This window comes from Fistularia commersonii, chromosome 32 (genome assembly GCF_037954325.1).
Source record: "Fistularia commersonii isolate RoL2024-O1a breed Wild chromosome 32, RoL_Fcom_v1.0, whole genome shotgun sequence".
Lineage (NCBI taxonomy): Eukaryota > Metazoa > Chordata > Actinopteri > Syngnathiformes > Fistulariidae > Fistularia > Fistularia commersonii.
In genome coordinates, this window is record NC_141315.1 from 9,374,393 (window position 1) to 9,395,841 (window position 21,449).

At 52.2% G+C, this 21,449-nt stretch overlaps 1 long non-coding RNA gene across 1 annotated transcript; it reads left to right on the plus strand.

Moving 5' to 3' along the window:
• Window positions 1-838: 838 nt before the first annotated feature.
• On the plus strand, window positions 839-21,109 carry LOC147215414 (uncharacterized). The gene is made up of 3 exons (XR_015104200.1): window positions 839-1,131; window positions 1,638-1,690; window positions 21,008-21,109. It is a non-coding gene; the product is annotated as an uncharacterized LOC147215414 (long non-coding RNA).
• The last annotated feature ends 340 nt before the right edge of the window (window positions 21,110-21,449 follow it).

The following is a 21,449-nucleotide window of genomic DNA, read 5'->3' on the forward strand; positions in this document are numbered from 1 at the left end:
GCGACATATCTGGTTCGGGAACGCGTTTCTCCGTCGCCACGGAGACCGGGATTTTACCGGCCCGCAACCAGGGGATCATCAACGCCGAGGTCACGACCAGGCATCGACGTTTTTGCGCGCGACGTCCACGCCGTAACGCACATCTGTTTTCCGGCATCCCGTGGCTGCAATTGTGGTCTCCTAATAACATCCCAGAGAACGGAATATATATGTTTTCATGCGGTTTGATTTTCTATTTTCTCTCCGGAGCGCTCGCCGTATCTCCGTACCGTACGAAAATAATTAAAACCGCACGGAACCCTGACGTTCCGCCGTTTAGACAGCTTAATTTCTCCGGTCGCTCCACGCCAAGTCAAAAAAACACTCGCCGGAACAAAAAAAAAAAAAAAAAGGCGTGGCAGGACCAACGCCGTCCTTCCCCTCGCACGTTCACGCGCAAGTAGGTAGTTATGGAAAATAGCTGTGATGGGATCAGCGATATCCCCTCCAGCCGACCCGCTATTTGCAGAACCAGGGTAATGACGGCGAGGCAAGATACCCATCGGCAGAGTCGCTGGCGCGCGCCCGGTCCACGCCGTCGACCGGGCGCGCCGTGACCTCCAAATGGCCCGCGTCGTAACCGAGATTAGCGGCGGGGAAGCGGTCGCCTCGCAGTTGTTGAACGGCTGCTGCTTTACATTCTTAGAATTTTAAGAAAAGATGGAGGGATTTGCACAAACAAGAGAGATTTGCTGAAATAATGCTTTCAAATCCCGGAAAAGAAGGGAAACATCCTCTCGCGGAGCGCGCTCGTAGCTTAAGCCTTTAGCTAACAGCAGCCACCTCTCGCCGCTCAGCCTCGGGCCGCTTCCAGCCGCCGCGCTCGGATTTGAAAAACAATAATAAGAGAAAAGGCGTTATCGACGGCCCCATCGGGCCCAGGAGCTCCTTCCAAACGCCCATTCGGCCCCGCAAACGACTTTGGAAAGGGCTGAAAGCGGCCGGTCGGAGCTCTTCCAGGGCGGAAGAACCGAAGCCAAGGGGCGCGGGAGCGCGTCGGAGCGGCGTTCTTTTTCGGGGGTCGGCGCGAGGACAGTTCCGGCCGGCGGCGCGAAGAAGGAGGAAGTCTGGCTTTACAGCAGTCAGTCGAGGGTATTGTTTACCGCCGTTTCCCCCGTTGTTTCGCCCCGGAGCTAAAGGTCCCGGTCCACGCTCGGTTCTTCACGGGCTCATTTAAACGCGAGCGCTTGTTATTCTCACACTCGTAAACTCACTTCTAAATGTCTTTTCAGTCTTTTTTTTTTTTAATTTGCCGGCCAAAAACGGGGGGGGGGGGGGGACAGGGGACGGTGGGAGGCGCTGTAGTCGCCGCAGACGTATGTGAACGCGCTAATAAAAAGCTGCTCCAAAAACGACCCCTCTCCTTTATTTTTTTTTTTACTTTAGTAAACAGTTTCCCCCCGAAAGGTCTGCGGTCTAAATCCCCAGTTCCACCAAATCCCCAAATAAATCCCTTGTCTTTTTCAATGGAGCCTGATGTTTAATACATCAATTATACATCAGTTCTACAGCAGATGGGTCATACCATGTTTTTAGCGCCGTGACGTGCAACCAACAGATACTGTCCGTGACCCCGACTGCTTTTCTGTCTCCTGCAGGAGAACCCCGGTATGTCCGGCGTGTCCCGATCCTCCCCGGGAACCGGAGTCGGGTGAGTACCTTCGGAAGTTTCTTAACGTCCAGACTCCGACGGAACCACAAGATCGGACCCTTATTTGCTTGACCGATGTTTGTTTGGCTAAGTGCTGTTAGCATCCTAGATTGGGGCAACTCACAACCTTAATTCCGGAGGCCTCAGCTGGTGCCGGATAGGTGAAACGATGGGTCCGACGCTGCTCGGGCTTTACAGTCTGCAGAGGCGGTAACAAATGCCGTCGGTAGCCATGCTTTTTCCGCTAAACACCAGCAGCGTGTCCTCTTGACGGTACTTTTTACCCGGCGTCTCCACGTTCAAGGTCCACTGACTTCACTCTGCTCGGTGTGAGGATGCTACCTCAAACAATCGCCTGCTACCGCCGCAGAAACCCAACCGTTCACCCCGTGACACCACCTCCATCCCACACACACACACACACACACACAAAGACATGCACCAGCGCCTTAATTTCTATTCATCAATCATGCTTTTCCGCAGGGGTGTCCTGAAGGATTGAGTCTTAATGTCTCTTATGAAATCTGGACCATGTGTTGTGCACCAATATTAGTTTACAGTCCCAGGGCCTTTCGGCCTCGTTTGGTCCGCTGCCCGAGAGCTCCTCAAAATCATGTCGGTTTTATAACCTGCCGGCGCACCGACATTTGTTTCCCCTTAGAAGACCCAAGCTGGAATCATCATTTAAATCACTCGGCGGCTTACGTCACCGCGCCGAAGTCGCTGTGACTGACTGACCCAGACGTTGACTCCGATGTGTCTTTTTATTGAGCTGAGAACCCCGGGAAGTCAGCAAAAGCTGCAAAAATGATTGCCAGCTCCCGCCGCCGCCGCCGCCGCCGCCACCCCTTCGTAAAATGTTTGCACATTTCTTCATCTTCGATGTCAAATCCGCGCCAAAGCTTACAAGCGCGGACGTCTTCTGGCGCGGAGGCGAAGTCTTATTTCTTAACCCCGTCTTCTGGCGGGCGGGCGTCCATCTTGCCCGCCCCCTCCCGGATCCAGCCGGTGACAGCGATGGCGGGGGCGGGAGCTGTCGGGGGGGTGGGGGGGGTGAGAATTAGCGCTGGCGCGGCGCGCTTTGTTATCGATCCCGATCGCCGCGTCGCTAACGCATGAGCTAGCGGCTGGCGCGGCGTCCGACGAGGAGGAGTCGCTGTTTGTCAAAGACGGAGCCTCGAAAACGGCGTCCCCGCCCTGCGTCCCCCCGTGACGGCCAAGAGAAAAAAAAAAAAAAAAAGCGACAGAAGTTCATGAGAACCAGAGGAGAAGCTCTCCGCCGTCCCAGCTGAAGACGCGAGGACGGACGATGTTCCGTGTTCTATCCGTCTCCTTGGCGTGGAACCCCTCCCTGACGCCGCACCCTGGAGAGAAGACGGGGGGGGCGGGTGAAGAGGAGGCTCCGGGGAATGACTTCCTCTCAATGCTATGCAGGGTGACATCTGCAAACCATAACAACCCCCTGGAACTGCGATACAAAGAACAGGGCCGCGCTCTTTTCTTCGTCTTTTTTTTTTTTTGCTCAAATAATGAGGCCAGGGGATCTTCGCGGCGGAAAGAGAGGAGCGGCTCAACTGCGTTCGCCTCCCTAGGATTTTCAACCTTTTAGCCGGGATGGCGCTTGCTAGCACGTTAGCATAGCGCGACTGACGGCGCGACAAAAGTCCCGCGCCGGCTTTGCTCCCGACGCGGAATACTCCTCGACAAGGAGGAGTGGATTAGCCTCAGATGGATTCTGATTGGACAAGACCGGCTAGCTTTAGCTAACGTCACCTGTGGTGAAGCTTTGCGGCGCCCAAAGAACGCAAGAAGAAGGGGAATAATAAACCTCAGGAGCAAACAAGAAATAACGCCACCATTATTTTATTTTTTTTATCGTTCCTAAACCAAAACCCAGAAATGGAGGAAGTACCAATTTCAAATCTCCCATTTTTTCTGTCCTTTCTGTCGTATGTCATGTTTCATCGGTCCGGCCAATCGGCTCCCAGCTCCCGAATCCCTTTCCTGTTTTCCGTTTGCGGCGTTGGTTTAAACCAACACCCTCGTTTCCTCGGCGGCGCTGGCCACGCCCACGCAATTCCAAGCGGTCGCGCAATCTCACCCAGCGATCGGCGAGGCCGGGGGAGGGAAGGAATTGCGCGCCGCGCGCCGAAACGGCCTCCCGGATTCCACAGCAATTGGTTCAATTGTGTGGGTGCGCCGAGTCATGGCGGGGGCGGAGGGGGCGGGGCTTGAAAACCAACGGTTAGTACCAGGATGCGGTGGGATCTCCTGGAAGTATCTCCTTGCGGAAACCTGAGCGGTGCGACTAACGCGACGAGGAAACCGTGAAAAAGTCCGATGATGGACCTCGGGTATCAGGACGCCGGGGAAGACGACACCCGGCGCGCCTGAACCGGGATCGGGTTCTGCATGTCCGACCCGCAAGGAGACCTCCTCCTCCTCCTCCTCCTCCTCCTCCTCCTCCTCCTCCTCCCATGTTTTCTTCTTCTTCTTCGGCGGTAATTGCGGTGTACTTTTCCCCTCTTCCCCCCCGGGCGAGCGGGGAAAGCCCTGCGGATTCACAGGCACTGAACCCTAATCGGACTAATGGCGGCGGGAGATCTAAATTACCTCCCGCCATCCGTGAGGGGTTTCTGTGTTTATGTCTGCAAGCTTGGATAAACTCCCCCCCCCCGTCCTGTCATTTATCGGGGCACTTGTTTGTTGTAGAATGCAGCTCCACAGCAGATCCTTATCGCGCGACCAACTGACCCGTCTGGGCGCCGCAGACGGCAACACACACCGCTGTTGCGCTAAATGCCTAACAAATGTTTAAGCGCAGAAGTCATGGTAGTTCTCGGGGTACGCTAGGTTTGGAAACAACAAATGCTACTAGAAATCGGGACGACGGCGCTCCAGAAGGTCTTCTTGAAAGGGCTTGAAAACGGATCCTCGTCGGTCGGTTCCGAAACGCCAGAACCGGACGGACGAGTATCCGTCGTCAAGGCGACGAGGACGAATGTCGGATTCTGAGTTGGGCGGAGGTGATCCGGGGATGGGGGTGCACGAAGGGACGGCGCCACTGAAGCGGCGCCCATTAGTTTGACTCCTTTTTGTTTCGAAGCCCTCGCTGTTTTGACAAACTGCCACCTCGGGTTTTCGGCAACTGGGAGAAATGTTTTGGAAGCGGCGGCGGCGGGGGCGGGGGGGGAGCGCACGGGGGAGCGAACATACATCCACACCGCCGTTTAGAAAGTGGACTGTAGAGCTTGCAATGTACACTGCTCCAAAAAAATAAAGGGAACACTTAAAAAACACATCCTAGATCTAAATGAATGAAATATTCTTATGAAATACTTTGCTCTTTACACAGTTGAATGTGCTGACAACAAAATCACACAAAAATGATCCATGGAAATCAATTGTATCAACCCATGGAGGTCTGGATTAGGAATCACACTCAAAATTAAAGTGTAAAAACAAACTCCAGGCTGATCCAACTTTGATGTAATGTCCTTAAAACAAGTCAAAATGAATCTGTGTTGCTTCCTGAGTGGACACTATGATTTCACACAAGTGTGATTGACTTGGAGTTACATTGTGTTGTTCAAGTGTTCCCTTTATTTTTTTGAGCAGTATATAATGAGATGTTTATTTGTCCCCGTATTCACATGGAAAGGGTACAATCGCAGCCTCCGCCTGCCCCTAGTGGACACTTTGGGTACTGCAGTTGTAACAACACCTCGCGGTCGCGATAAACCAGAATCTCGGGACGACTTCCGTTGCCTTCGGGGGGGACGGGTTACGAAAACCGAATGGCGAGCGTGAGCGGCGCTGCCGTTCCCCGGAGCGATTAGATCGCGTTCGCTAGCCGACGACAAGGCGAGCCGGGTGTCGGGAGCGGCGTTGAAAAGCAGACCGTCACGGCGTTTTTATCTGCGTTCGCCATCCAGTCCGCGGCGCCCGTGACGCGAAGAGGGCCGGCGTGAACGGGAGGGGTCTTTACAGAGGAAACTAACCCAAATAACACTTCCGACCCCCGGAGAGAATGAAAACAAAAGCGGGTAAAGGAGCCGTCGACTCACTCCTGGTTGGCCGTCTCGCCCCCCCGAAGGGAAACTCCCACCGTTCCCCCATGACTTCTTCTTCTTCTTCTTCTTCTTCTTCTCGGAGGAGGAGGAGGGGCCACACTGACAGATGGGATGTGAGGACCCGCATCGGCCGACCCCCCCGTCAGACCGCCGCCGACCCGAGGCGACCCCGACAACCAGCGCACCCTCCCGTGGGAACGGGAAAAGGACGTCTTTTCTTGTTTAATGTAGCGACTCGGGAGAAAAGATACAGGACGCGAAGAAAGCGAGAAAGGGAGAGAAGGGACAGGACAAGAAGAGAGGAGGAGGAGTGATGGGAAGAGACAGGAAGGAAGAAGATGAAGAAGAAGACGAAGATGTGGCGAGACAATCGGAGTTGGAAGGGAACGACGGAAGCGAGGGAGAAATTGCAAGGGGTGAAAAGGGGAAGATGCTAAGAGACGAACGTCCAAAGTGGAGACCCAGATTGTGCCCGACACCTCATCCAGGTGGAGGAACGAAGATCCTGGTCTTCTTCTTCTTCTTTGTCCTCCTCTTCCGCCCGTCGAGGACGGCGGCGGCGGCGGCGAGCAGATTGGAACCATGTGAGACGGAGCTCTGGAATCAACTTTCCATATGAGCTAACCCCCAAAACCTTAGATGACAAAAATGCGGAGGGGGATGAAGAGGTCGTTCCCCGCCCAAACATAAACACACACACACACACACACACACACACACACATACGGGGGCGATGACAACCAATAACTGCGTAGGATACGTCGCCGGTGGAGGAATTTGATTAAAGCAACTCGGCGGGTCTGGTTCCCATTACGTGACAGCGGGGCCTCCTCCTCGGCGACAGCGGGGACCTCCGCAAACCAAACGTTGGGATACGGGAACGCCGTTTCGGCGATGTCTCTTAATCCAGACTTTGGGATTAGCTTGGCTTAAATTCCTCGGTTCAAGTCCAGATTAATCTATCCGGATTCTTAAGGGATGGAACTCCTCAGCGCTGGAGCCGCGGTTCTGACAAAGCGGTATGCTTTTCCGGCGACTCGCACCGCCGATCCAGAATAGCAGTTTAAGCTAACGAGAGCTAATTCGGCTAATTCGCGCTAGCTCACGTCCAGGAGTCAATCTGGGTTTCGGGGGAAATCGGACCGCGATCGATCGGACGTCGGTCACTTCCACATCCGCCCGTGCTCCGCGGACGAGGAGCGATTCAGCCGCCGTCGTCACGGAAAGCGTTTCGAATAAGAGGTGGCGAATCGTCCAGAATCGAAAGGCGCCGTTCCAGACGTTTAGAACATCGGAAATAGGCATCGGCCAGGAAAACTGCAACCGGTGCGTCTCCGAGGAACGACTTAGTTATTTATTTAGTTGAATTTCCATTTTTAGCTCCTGGAGCCACGCGACCTCCGCGCTCAGACTCTCCGCCGGCTATTCACGGGTAGCAAGCGGAGTTTGCCATCTCCCTCTCGCTCTTTCTCTCCGACACACACACACACACACACACACACACACAATCTTTAAAGTATTTTGTTTATTTGTTTTGGGTGTAACTCGGAAACCATGGTGCCGGACCGCATATCTCCTCCGTCAGGCGTTCTGGTCCTGCATAGCATTAAACTAAGTTTCTTCCTCTGTTTTTTTTTTTTTTATTACCTTCCTTGCGTCTGTTGCGCTTTTCATCCGTTCTGATGTCTTTGACATATACAACACACACACACACACACATGTACTGACAGATGAGGACTGGCTTTCACCGGAGTTGACGAAGGACCGGCGGCAGCTCGGCTCGTCATCCTCAGGCAACGTTTCTCCCCGCGGAGTCGACTGTTCCTTCGGCGTCGCCAAACTCCCGTCTTCCGTCACCTCGCTTCCTCCTCCGAGACGCCGATGAGCTGGCCGGACGTGCTCGCGTTATCTGGTCACGTGACCTTCCGAGGTTGGGGTTTCTTCTACTTGGAAGTACCCGGAACCGCCGCGGATCCGTGGAGTCGGCGGCGACCGTAAGGCTGGAATCAATTGTAATCGGATTACTATTCCGTTTCGGGATGTGCGCTATCGTCCCGGAGATACTGGAAAGGGCTCGAGATGCCGCGATGGTAATTACGCTGTAACAGAAAAGGGAAGGGATCACGGAGCCAAACAAGAGGGTATGCCTTTCAAAACAACATTATTCACCAGGACGTCCACAGAAGGCGAAAGTCCAGAAAGGAAGGGATGGGTGGATCTTTGATGGAACGGGATGTTCGGAAACCGGTCAGAAGTTTGACCCGAAGAAGTAGAAAAACACAAAAGAGAGAGCTCAGCTTTGTATTTTCTGCCAGAGTAGCACTAATCACACAGACAAGATATGTATGTCACAGCGTAGAAGTACAAGTCTTGCACCATTCTCCCACTTGGAGATGACACAACCCCATCTCTGCTGGAGATGGTGAACCCACTGACTTCCAGTTTGAGAGCTTTTCCCAGATATGAAGAAAACAAAGATCCCGATCGATGGCGGGGACAACACGAGTCCCTTCGTGATCTACCTCCGTCTACCTCCTCGTGAGCAGACGAGGAGGTAGACGACTCTGTCCACCTTGACAATCTCCAGCGAGGCACACCAGAAATCAAGCAAGGATACCTCACGCAGCTGCCATCTCCATCGGCCAAGCGAGTCCTGGACCAAGCAGGAGACAGATGAGCGAAGGTTGGATGGTCCGGACAAAAGAAATGGACCTACAACAAGGTACTAGACAAAATTGGAAACAAGCATACGGCCTGGAACTCCATGAAGAAGCAGCAGCTCGATGTGGACGAGTGATTTGACGTAGTGGACCGGAAGGGACAGTCGTCACCAGAAGGTGTCAAGGTTCAAGGACGTCGGAGAAGTGATGGGGTTGGTCTTGGCAGCAGAAGACAAGAAGGAACGGCGAAGGATTTTGGGAACTAACACAACACCTGACTCAGAAGAAGAAGAAGAAGACCAGGGTAGAACCTCCTTGCAAAGCTGACTCTCCACCCTTGGACAAGGAGTTCCCGCTGCTCCTTTGGCCCTCGTCGAGCCAAACCAAAACAAAACAAAAAAACCCCAGTCGAGCACAGAGTGCGCCGCTAGCACGGGGGCGGGGCGCTACGCGGCGAGCGGTCGACCGCCGTGCGGCCGGCCCAGGTTACGGGGATGGCGTCCGCGGCCACGTAATCAATCCGCCAGGTTAGCCGTTCCCGCTCCTCCCAAACCGGGGAATTAGTTCAAGATGGTTTGCGCTGATTTAGGCTCCTTTAAAGTGGTCGGCCCTTCGGTTAACCGCCGCACAACATGTGGTCCAGCCCCCACACACACACACACACACACACACACACCGCCACCGCCGCCGTAGCAGACACTGAGAGGCTGACAACGCCGCTGGTGTGTGTGTTCGTTCCTGTACCACAAAAACCAAACAACGGGATTTACAGCTTCAAGAGAATAAAAGACACCTCAATAATGTCAGAGCAAATTTACAGACAAGTCATGTTAGCATGTGTGTGTGTGTGTGTGTGTGTGTGTGTGTGAGTACTCTCCAACCCCCCCCCCTTCCATCCAGAAGCCTTCCCTTTCACCAGGCCGCCATTAAAAAATAAGAAAACAAGCGTAATGAAAGATAAATAATTGAATCCTGTCGTTGGGAATCCGTCCCGACTCTGTGGGCCATATTTGGCTTTTCTTCTCTCGGAAGATCACGTCTCTATTTTTGTGACGTCCTTGTTTATTTTTACCCCCGCGCCCACCCCAAGGACCCGGAACCTCAAGGAAGGCCATTTCACCCGGGCTACATCGGGCAACCGACCCCCTGGTTCCCGTGGGTGCTGGAGAGCGGAGGCATGGATGGTCTAAGTGTGGAGAGGAAGTGGCAGCAGAAAGGGGGGGAAGGCGGGGGAAACCAGTGCCATTGGAAGTCGGCAATTAGCTCGCTGCAGATAGCGTAGCGCGGGGAGATAAGGGCGCCGCCATTTCAGCGGAACAGGGGTCGGATCCCCCCGGGGGTCCGGCTGAATGCGGCTCCACACGCACAGCACACGCAAGCCACCTAAACCGACGCCACCTTCCCCTCGCCGCCTCCATTTCAGTTTCTGTATCTTAATTTAACTCCGGCCGCCCGCCGGTCGGTCGGCAATCGGAGTTGAGACGTACCGGACGTCCGTGCGACGGCGGCGTGGTGATACCGCGCTAACGGCGAAACGCTTTCCCAGGTTTTGCCTGAATTGGCCTCAAATCTCTTGTTTGCCTTTTGAGCCGTCGTGTCCCTGAAAGTTACGGACAGGATCAGGAATGAGTCCATCAGAGGGACAGCACATGTTAGATGTTTTGGAGAGAAGGTCAGAGATGGTTGGGTCATGGACAGAGAAGGGATAGAGGATATATTGGGAGACGGATGCTGGAATTGGAGGTCTGGAGGAAGACCAAAGAGAAGGTTTATGGACGCAGTGAGAGAGGAGGATCCAGAGAATAGGGTTAGATGGTGAAAGTTGACTTGCTGTTGGACCCCTGAAGGGAAAAGCAAAAAGAAGAAGAAGAAGAAGAAGAAGAAGGCCCTGAAAGTTACGGATTGGTTTTCCTTCACGCCGCCATGACGTTCGGACGAATGCAAATGTCTGCCGAAATGCGACGCATCGGTGTGTTCACTTCCGCCGTCACACAAAAGTACCTTCTGCGTCCGGAGGTGTTCCTCCTAGACGCCATTGTTGTGTTCAGAACGCCTCTTTTTATCGTGATCCCGCTCTTGGCCGGTTCAACAGCGAGGCTGGAAGCTTTTCACCCGGTTCTCGGAAGCCGTGCGGTGCGTCCGGGAGCGCAGCTTTCAAACAGTTTTGGCGTTTCCCTTCCAGCGACGCCGCAGATGACAACTTATGTTTAATTCAAAATGCAGTAAATCAAGGCGGGAACAAAAGTACCTTCGGTCGATTCTCAGGCCCGGAGAGTTATGGACCGCCTGGGTTCGAAAGGGAGAAACCTCCTCGGTTGTGGATCTGCGTAAATAATCACCGAGACAATTAGGACGTCTTGTCGCCGGGGGCGCCATACGGTCTCGGGCCCAGAGGTCCGGTGTCTCGGCCCGAGTCGGAACCTTCAGAGGTGTCCGGCGGAGCAGCTGCGGGAGATTCACGAGGAAGTGGACAAACACCTGCTCGTATCGTCGGCGGGCCGGACCGGGCCTCGCTTCGCTGCGCAAAAAAAGAGCAGTAAAAAGGATTCACGGCCTCGCAAAGCCGGGACGGCGGCCACCTGGCCTTTACGGGCTTTTTTTTCTCGCGCTCCGATGCTGCGTCGGCAACGTCGGCGCCACCTCCTTCCCGCCGAAGCCAGCTTGAGTTCGGGATACGGAGCCAGACGCCTTCCCTGATCGACAAACAATCGGTCGATCGTCACGCCCGCCAAGAAACATTGAAAAACATCACCTGACGCAGCAGTATTTGATGTGTTCAAGGTGCTCTTTGTTTTTCTGGGGATTGTGTCCATGTCTAAACTGCTCGCCAGACTGCGGGAGGTGTTTGGCAAAGGAGCCAAAGGGAAGGGGTGCGACAGTAGTGGACACTCCGGGATCTGGTCCGATCACTTCATGATTCATCTTCTGTACCCGGATGCTTGTTTTGGGCAAAGGTGCGTTAGGAGTCCCGGATCCCAACTCCTCCGGTATGCTCGCCGCCAAGAACCCCGCTTGACCCCGACTCCACCTGGGCATCGTGAGCCACCTTCACCCCCACTGGTCGCGTCCCCCCCAAATCCGGCGGCACTGGATTTGGGGGTTTGGCTTCCCGGTCGGTGAAGAAGCGCGGAGACGTGCTAACGGGGCGGTCGCATCGGTTCGTGGCCTTCTCCCAGCTCGTGTTTCTTTTTCCATCTAATGAAGACCCCCGACCCCCCTCCGCCCCCCGACGGGTTATGTGAGGATGACGGAGGCAGGATCAGGAGCTCCGGACTCTCCAAACACTGCCGAAGCCAAACAAACACATCGGAACCCCAAAGTGAATCTTTAAATACGTCAATAAATAACCAAAAGTAATGAGTTTCCTCTTTTAAAAGGAAAAACAGAACGAGATCCCGTAATCCCCCTCCTGCGACGAGGGGTCGGGAGGGAGGATAAGCCCCGATGATTCCACTTTTATTTGGCGTGCCGGCACGAATCGCCCGAGCCTTCTCGCGGACGCAGGAAGTACCAAGACGCCCGTCTGAAATGGACTCGTCCTTAACGGCGCCGCTGGCGGGGAACGCAGCGCGAAGGGTCGAGGAGGAGGAGGAGGGTAAACCACAAGGGAAGGAGGGGTGACGGAGGCGACTTCCACCCGACAAGTATTAATGTCACGGAGGCGAATCGGCAAATTTGCCAGTATGTTTGTGTTTACTTTGGCAGAAAAGTCACGGAAAGTGTATCTCCGCGGAGACACGGCGTCGGGGAACCAGGAATCCGATCCCCCTCTGTCATTTTTAGGGTCAAAACGGTACTTCCAACGGGTCCTATCGGGGCGGCTAGCCCCGTTAGCCACCCCGTTAGCCGCCGCTAAGCGGGCTAAACCCCTCATTTTTAAGCCATTTCCTGCAACGGAAAACTCGGAAAACTGCTCCTCGGCGTGATGGATGAAGCTACTTGGGAAATCTCCAGTGAGGAATTCATCAAAGCGCTGGAACGTTCCGCCTCCTGTCACCGCGCCGACCCGCGTCCCCGCGGGCGCCACGGCAACGGCGGCCATGAAAAAGCCTCCTCTCTTTCGCACCCACGGGCGGTTTTTCGAGCACAGGGGCCGCAAAACATTCATCTGATCCACGGGTCGTCCCGTCCCGACGGGCGTGAAATTATTTAAATCATGTATGTGTGTGTGTGTAGCACAGTATGCTAATGTCCACACACACCTGTTTACTGAGTCTGATGTTAGCTCGCCCTCCGGCAGAGGAGAGGGTGTTGAAACTGGATGTTTCTTTTTCTTCTTTTTTTTGGGGGGGGTTAAAAGACGTCCAACGGTTCGTCCCACCCTCCCCTCCGGGGAAGATCTCAACCAGCGCCGCTTTTACGGCATCCGTTCTCGCTTCTCGCCATTTGTCCTGGAGCTCCATCGGCCTGATACGCCGTCAAATCCACTCGCCGCCAAACTAGCGGACTCAGAGCTCCCACTTGTGGCCGCCGACCGCAACGCGCTTTCCAAAGCGCCGGGGGTTTGAGGGGGAAGGCGAGCTGGTTGGACAGATGGCGTGATCCAGGTCGCTGAGGGTCGCCGCGGCGACGCGGGACGCCCCGGCTCATTTACGGCAAACGTTGATCCAGATTTCTGAAGTTTATTTCCTCCTTTTTTGTTTTTCGTACCTGCGGCGTTTTGAGCGCCGGGCGGACGTAAAGGGAGAGGTGGGAACGTTTTTTTTTTTTTTTTTTTTTTTTTTTTTTACGGCCGTTTCCGAGAAGCGCGCCCCGATGCTCGGCCGGGCCGTAAAAAAAAAAAAAAAAAGAAGGAAGTTTTCAAGATAGATGAATAACTTGCACGGCGTCGTAAAGCGGGCCTTGTTTGTTTTGACCAATCAGGGAGGCGTCGCCGTGGGGACAGAGTCCAGAGGACGGGCCCGGACCGTCCTCGTGCACGGCCTCGGGTTCCCCACGGGGGTCGTACGGGCCGGATTCTTCCGGTTCTACAAGCTGTTGGCGCAGCCGAAGGCCGGCGGGATTAATAGCTGAAAGGCTAAAAGGGTCTCCAGAATGATGACCAATCAGGGGACGATGATTTGAAGCCCGAGGAGGTCATTTATAAAACCGCCATGAAAAACGGTCTCCCCGCTCGCATTAGCTTCCCCTCTTAGCGGCAGAGGGTGCTAATTAGCATAATTGCTACAAGACGGATGTCTCGGGTGTCCCCTCTGATAAATATCGGCACTTACAAGAGGCGGGTCGTTGGCGGGGGGGTTCCGTGGCGCTGCCAGGAGTCCTACCTGGCAGCCGTTGCCGTTCCGGGATTGATGTCCGGTGCGAGCCGTCGCGGCGCAGGAAATAGCCGTAGTCAGGGAGAGTCGCTGCCAGCCGAGCCTTTTAACTTTAACGTCCGACTGGAAAGTCGCCCGTCGTGAGAAAGAGACGACCTGAAGGTTGACGCGTCTCCCGGCGGATCCAAAAAATAAAGGGAACACTTAAACAACACAATGTAACTCCAAGTCAATCACACTTGTGTGAAATCATAGTGTCCACTCAGGAAGCAACACAGATTCATTTGGACTTGTTTTAAGGACATTACATCAAAGTTGGATCAGCCTGGAGTTTGTTTTTACACTTTGATTTTGAGTGTGATTCCTAATCCAGACCTCCATGGGTTGATACAATTGATTTCCATGGATCATTTTTGTGTGATTTTGTTGTCAGCACATTCAACTGTGTAAAGAGCAAAGTATTTCATAAGAATATTTCATTCATTTAGATCTAGGATGTGTTTTTTAGGTGTTCCCTTTATTTTTTGGAGCAGTGTATATACACCACAAATGTGTTTAGCCAGAGGAAACACTAAAATATACATATACAGAAATCAAAAAGCCATATAGACACACTTTCCACGAACATATACACACAAATATTAAACACATTTTTCCAAAATAAGGTTCGTTCTCACTGCCTAGAGATTTGTGTTGTAGTTAAGCTAGCGTTAGCAAGGCGTTGATGACGGCCCACGAGGGCGGGACGTTCCACATCGAGGAACAGGTCACTTCCTGTTTGGGTTGCACTCCCCTCTGGTAGCGATGATCCCACCGTGGCAAAAAGAAGTGTGAACCCAAATAAGATTGTTGAGCGGAACGGCTCGGGAGCCAGGTGTCAACGGTTCGGTTCTGGGGTTGCAGTCAGGGTTCCCTTCACCTTCTGGTCGCTGCCTCACTACCGAGCTATCAGCCATTAGCTAATACCATTAGCATCCTGCCGCACGCAGCTTAAAGATGTGCATTAGGAACATGTAAAGCGCAACTCCGTCCCCGTTCCCACCGGCGTCTGCATCATTTTCAGATCATTTTCACTTCTTTTTCAGTTCCTCTTGCCTTCCTGAGCTTTCCTGCATTTCTAATATCCGTGAATTTGATGTGCAAGATAACCGCAAGGTGCTCCTGGGTTCCTGCGCAGGAGTGTGAGGGCCGAGGGGCGGAAACAGGAACGGGAAAATTAACTAAATCTCTATCAAGCTGATAAAGCTCAGAACACGGATTTACTTTATTTTACTGATTCAATTATTTGTTCATTTAGTTGTGAATGTTGAAACTGTCAGAGTCTGCAGTTCCCACAGTGTCCACTAGAGGGCGCCGTTGGCCAACATCTCCGCCGCCACGCAGGCCGGACACGAACCGGGGTTTACTTTTGCATTTAAAACAGCCAAGTAAAACAGAAATAATTGTAAAATTGGGTCTTTATTAGTTCTTTTAAATGTGCTTGATGATCTAATCACCAAACATTTACCTTTTTAAAACTAAAAGAGTATAGGGGAAAAAAAAAGTGAGTAAATTAAATCCCATGATCACATTTGAATATGGTTCATTATTTTAATTCGGAAATGTCCATATATATAATATATGTGTATATATATATATATATATATATATATATATATATATATATATATATATATATAAATGGAATTTGTTTATCAATAATTACATGATTGATTTTGATCAAGAGCAACAATGTTGAAATGCATTTTACTGTTAAATACATGCATTTGTATGTGTGTGTCTTTATTGGCATCTTTACACACACACACATGTGAGTAATATGTATTTATATACATTTATATTTTTACATTTAGCTTTTTACGTTCAGAAATTGATCATGTCTTGGGATTAGATGGGATTACACAAGACTTCACCCAACATCAGCAAAAAGGTGGATCGTTTTTTTAAAATAAATCAGTGAGAGAATAAAACGTGCAAGATATTCTCTTCGCCGTCTCACTTGTACTTTATTTTATGTTTTAGCGTCGCAGTCGTCCGTAATAACCCCATAATAACTCCCCTAATCCCATCGTTGACGCAGTCCAGTCGTGTTTAAATCATTTCCAGCGCATTAAATAGATGGCGTAATAATGGATGATAATAATGCATTGAGTGGATTTATTTTGGAGGTGATAATATTTCTATCACGTTCCAGCGCACTTTATATGAAATCAGTCTTTGTTTTTAAAGAACATGCTGCGATATCGACGTTTAGTATTCTACGCTAACGTGAGAAAGATCGGAATATGGGAAAAGCCGTTGTTGCGCAGTTATTACACTGATCCTGCAGATGAAGCAGTCGATCGGAAATCCATAGTCATTAAACGTCTCATTGATTACGACAATGTTGTTTTGGCCGCAGGATTTCTCTGATACACTTGGCCGCCGACGTCGGTACCGTAATGAGAATTCTACCTGGGCTCAGCAGCGGTTTGCGAGACATCTCTGTGACCTTATAGCACACACACACACACACACACACACACACACACACACACACACACACACACACACACACGGCGAGGGAATGAGCAAATCACCCCGGCCTCATCATCACATTTTACACCACTCAGCTAGCCACGTCTGGTTCTGCTCAGTTCCGAGTGAAAGTGATGGGGACTGTGTTACACACACACGCACACACACACACACACACACACACACACACACACACACACACACACACACAGCCGGCTGATTTCAGTTTAGCCAGCGCTGAAAAACGAGAGCGTGGAAACAGCTGAAATGGAGTGTGTCCATTGGCTGAGGCGACGAAGCAGTCCAGCGGACTAATACACACACACACACACACACATAAATAAACACGCACACACTCACTCAACAGATCTGCAAGTACACAAAGTACATTTATAAACACAATAATTTAAAAGTGTCATTACCACCATATGAAAATTCTATTACAGTAACACTAAAATCAGAATTATTCGATTAATATTCTTTTTTTACTTTACTTGCAATAGATAACACTATTGTTTGTTTATATTTGTTTCAATCTTTTTCTTCTTTTTATACCTTTTAATATTCTTGTTTTCAGAAGTGGTGAATTCCTCTCACACACACACACACACACACACACACACACGAATGCATGGACATGAAAATGAGTGTAAAAGTGCAAAATGCTTTTAGCTCAGTATATCTTAGCTCCACCCCAAAGCCTGCACCTCAAATGCTCCGCTAGCATGAATTGCTAATTTGAAACCCCTTAAAGGAGTTAAAAAAAAATTGTGAACACACTCTCACACACACACACACACACACACACACACACACACACACACACACACACACACTCAATTTTTGCCTGGAAATGAGTTGTACTGAATCGCTCACTTTGATAATGAACCTTGTTTGGCTAAATGGCTAAATGTTAATTAGCAATAAAATGCTAACACAATCCAGGGTAGAAAACCTCCCGGGGAAATTAAAAGAACCGACAGTGTCGTTGTGGACAATCCTGTTTCCAAGGCAACCGGTACTTTTCCTATTTTAGCATGGCGTGGCTGACCCTCATGTTACCCCGGTCAAGCTAATTTTGACAGATTACGCGGTTAATCCCGCAGTTTGCTGTGAAAAACGAAAAAGTGACGTCTTTTAGCGTTACCGTCGCTGGCACGTCCCGAACACAAATGCGTTCAATTATTGCCATGACAACGAGAACAGTTTCACGCACACGCAGAACGGACCGATGGTTAACGAATGCCGACGTTTTGCTCGCTCACCCGTTCCTCTCAACGGAAGCGGTCGGAGCTTTAGCATTAGCAGGCAGCGGAAAGCTAGCAAGCAGAAAGCTAGCCAGCGGCGAAGCCACGTACGTCAGGGACGGAGGAGAAGCGCGGCGACGACTTCGATGTCACGCTAGCAAGGCGGACAACCGCGGCGACATCACGCCGCGTTGCAACCGCCGAGCCGCTCGTCGGACGGCGCCGCCAATCCTGTGTCGTAAATACAGCCTCGACGCATCGTGGAAAAAGATGAGAGCGGAGAGACTTTATGTTCTTCTCGGAGCACTTTATAGTCCCGAATCCGACTCCGGTTCCAACGCCGGCCTGGATTTATCGCCGCGCCCTCGTATTATTTCGCTCCGGCGCCGCCAAGTTATTGTACTTTTCCGCCACCGCACATTTTGTCCTCACCTGGAGCTTTCCGCTAGGTCCAAACCCCCCCCACCACCACCACCACCACCACCACCACCACCACCACCCCGTGGAGCTATGGGTGCGTTCCCAAAACACGGGAGGAAGATCGGCGAGGGGCCGGCGATGCGGACCGGAGGGCTTTCCGAGAATCCTCTGGCCGCGCCGCGCGGCTCTCCCGGCGCCGCGGCGCTAATGTCTTTAGCAGGGGCAGGTACGCAAAGCTCCTGTGGCCGCAGAACCGGAGCTGGACAAACTTTACTGTTGACATCTGGAATATCTTTCCTTCCCCTCCGACTTTATTTTCTTCCCTCCCTTCTTCTTCTTCTTCTTCTTCTTCTTCTTCTTGCCCAGGTTTGACGGAGGGCTGACTCGCTCAGAACAGCATCCGTCATCATAAAAAGCGCCGGCCAGATAAATATAGACGTCGGGTTTGCCCCCCCGCCCCCGGTGCCAAACCAGCCACCGCATACTTTCACCACGCGTGATATCATGGCCCGGTCGGGGCTGCGCGCCGAAGCCGACTCCGGTTTCACAGATTCGCGTTTTCACAGGGTAATTATCATAATGGAGGCTGTCACTGCCAATCCGTCTCCCCGCGGCGGATACCCGGGCTCTTATCGCACCCTCGGCGGCGGCGGCGGCGGCGGCGGCGCTCCGAGCCCGACGTCACCCTCGTCCAGGGCCAGCTATTTCTTTCTTTGGAAACGTCGTACAGCCGCTATCTTTGAGCGATCCGGATAACTTCTAGCCGCTCCACGATCCCGCGCGGGCTCCCGAAAAACATTGTTTCCGTCTCAAAAGTGGCCCGGAGGCGCTAGCCGTACAGCGGCGCGCATTGCGTATGCTAACCTTCAGGCTCGCCGTTTTTAGGAATTCACCCCGACTCGTAAATTCACTGCGAGCGTTCACTCGGAACCGCCGTGAAACCCGACCCGCACGCCGCGGCAACCACGCGAGACGTTTGCCGGGGAAGTGCATCAAGCCGCCACCGTCGCTCAGTGTCCTCCCCTAGTTTGCCTGCTAATGCTAACGATAGGTTGAGTGAGAATGTTTGCTGTCAATAGCAAAAAATTGATAGCGTTAAAAGAATTGCCATTGGCAAGATTAAGAGGTCCTAATAGCATAGCATTGGTAGCATTAGCAACATGCTCCAAACTATGTAGGATTGCTAACACAGACGTGAATGAGGGTTCTTGAGCTTTATAGCAGCATTCTAAATGTTTGACCCCCACACACACACACAAACGCACGTGCGTGCATGCACACACACCACACACACACACACACAGGGTGCTCAGACAGGGTTGTACGCTTCACTGCAAACAGGAAACTGCCCTTGTAACTCTCCCTGCTTCCTCACACCCCTTCTTCCTCTTGACACCATGAAGAGATTAGACGTGTTAGCACGTTAGCGCGAATCACGGCCCGAATATCACAACGGCGGCTGGGTTCCCCGCCCACGTGCTACGTTCCCCGTCGCGTGCGAGCAGCTTCTTTTCCTACGCCCGGCACGCAAGCGGCGCCCCCGGGCCTCGGAGGCGCAAAAAAAAAACCTAAAAGACGTCTGTGATGGAGGAAGTGCCTGTGGCCTCCGAGGGCCGGCCACCGTTTGAGGCGTTCGCTTGCCAAGGCTGACCTCCGAGGCGGCCCCCGGGGAGCGCGCTCAGTGGGCCTCTTCAAAGAGTCCCGGCTCCCCGAACAGGAAGTCCAACCCTCCGGCTGCTTGGAAACACGATGAGCTGGACAGGAAGGAAGGTCGTCCATTAGCACGTAGTGGAGCTACTGTCCAGCAGCCCGTCCTGGAAGCCCAGGGAAACCCGGGTTTTCAAGAATCAGGCTTGAGTTATTCCGGGATTTGTCGGCGGTTCTGCTTTTGTTGCTCAGCTTGAAGCTAAACTTCTCGCATCTCAACGTCCCAGTTAGTGGTTAGCTCCTCCCCATCCCAGCGAGAAGGGTCCTGGTTGGATTCCGACGGGCGGGCCTTTCCTCGTGCAGTCTCCATGTTCTCCTCTTGCCCCTTGGGTTCTCCGGGTTCCTCCCACTGTCCAGAAAAATGCAGGGAGTTCACTGGAGTGCCTATGTTGTCCAAACGTGGGAAGGAGTGAATATTGTATGTCCCTGTATGACGTGGGAATGGAAAGGGCAAAAGCTGTATTTCTCTGTTTGATGTGGGGATGGAAGGGGCAAAAGTTGTAAGTCTGTTTGACCTGGGGATGGAAGGGGCAAAAGTTGTATGTCTCTGTTTGACGTGGGGATGGAAGGGGCAAAAGTTGTATGTCTCTGTTTGACGTGGGGATGGAAGGGGCAAAAGTTGTATGTCTCTGTTTGATATGGGGATGGTAGGGGCAAAAGTTGTATGTCTCTGTTCGATATGGGGATGGTAGGGGCAAAAGTTGTATGTCTCTGTTTGACGTGGGGATGGAAGGGGGGAAGTTGTATGTCTCTGATATGGGGATGGTAGGGGCAAAAGCTGTATTTCTCTGTTTGACGTGGGGATGGAAGGGGGGAAGTTGTATGTCTCTGTTTGATATGGGGATGGTAGGGGCAAAAGTTGTATGTCTCTGTTTGATATGGGGATGGTGGGGCAAAAGTTGTATGTCTCTGTTTGACGTGGGGATGGAAGGGGCAAAAGTTGTATGTCTGTTTGACGTGGGGATGGAAGGGGCAAAAGTTGTATGTCTCTGTTTGACGTGGGGATGGAAGGGGCAAAAGTTGTATGTCTCTGTTTGTGGCCCTGTGACTCCCTGGTATGGGATAGAAAATAGATGAATGGCTGAATGCCACTTTTTAAAATCTGAAATATCTCAAGGCTGATTGATGGCTGGTTGGTAACACAAGAGTACCTACTGAACGATATTGGTCGCACTCTATTTTTCCCTTCTTCTTTGTCGTCTTGTTTGGCGGCAGCGTTTCTCCTGATGGTGTTTTAAACGGATGTGTCTGGAAATGATGAAAGCCATTAATCCGGGTCTTGAACGCCACACGCTGACAGCTTATTGGTCCGCGAGGTTTCCTCTGATGGCGGTTCCGGCTGGAAACCACTAGAGAGCAGTCTCCATTTGATTTTCCACCGATGGAGCGTCCGCTGTTTTATTTTTCTTGTCTTTCTTTCTCTTTCTTCTCTTGAAAGGCGTCTGGAAGCGAAACGCGTCATGGCTGCCAATGAAACGGTCCTGGACTGGCGACGCCGCACGGCATGGCTACGCTTCGGCGGCAGCGGCAGAGAAAGTAAGCTCTTGCAGTGCTGCGTCAATGAGGCCCAGATTGGCTGTTTGCGTGGCGGTAGTGTGAACCAGTCCGGTCCAAATCGATGCTAAAGGTTGTCCACTGTGTTCTCCAAGAACCTTCTCCACTGACACGACCCTTCGTTATCAATTTGGGGAAAAGAGCAGGTGCATCGTAAAGGGCCTCCCAGGGGGTTCGGTGAAAAATCGGAGTTCCTTGAGGAGCTTAGCTTCCCCTCCAGAGTAGATGTGAAGGCCAACGCCTTGCGAGCCTCTGGGTGGGATGGAGACCTTCAGCAACGGCGTGGAACTTCACTTCCTCTGGTTCCACCGCGGTTCTTGAAGAAC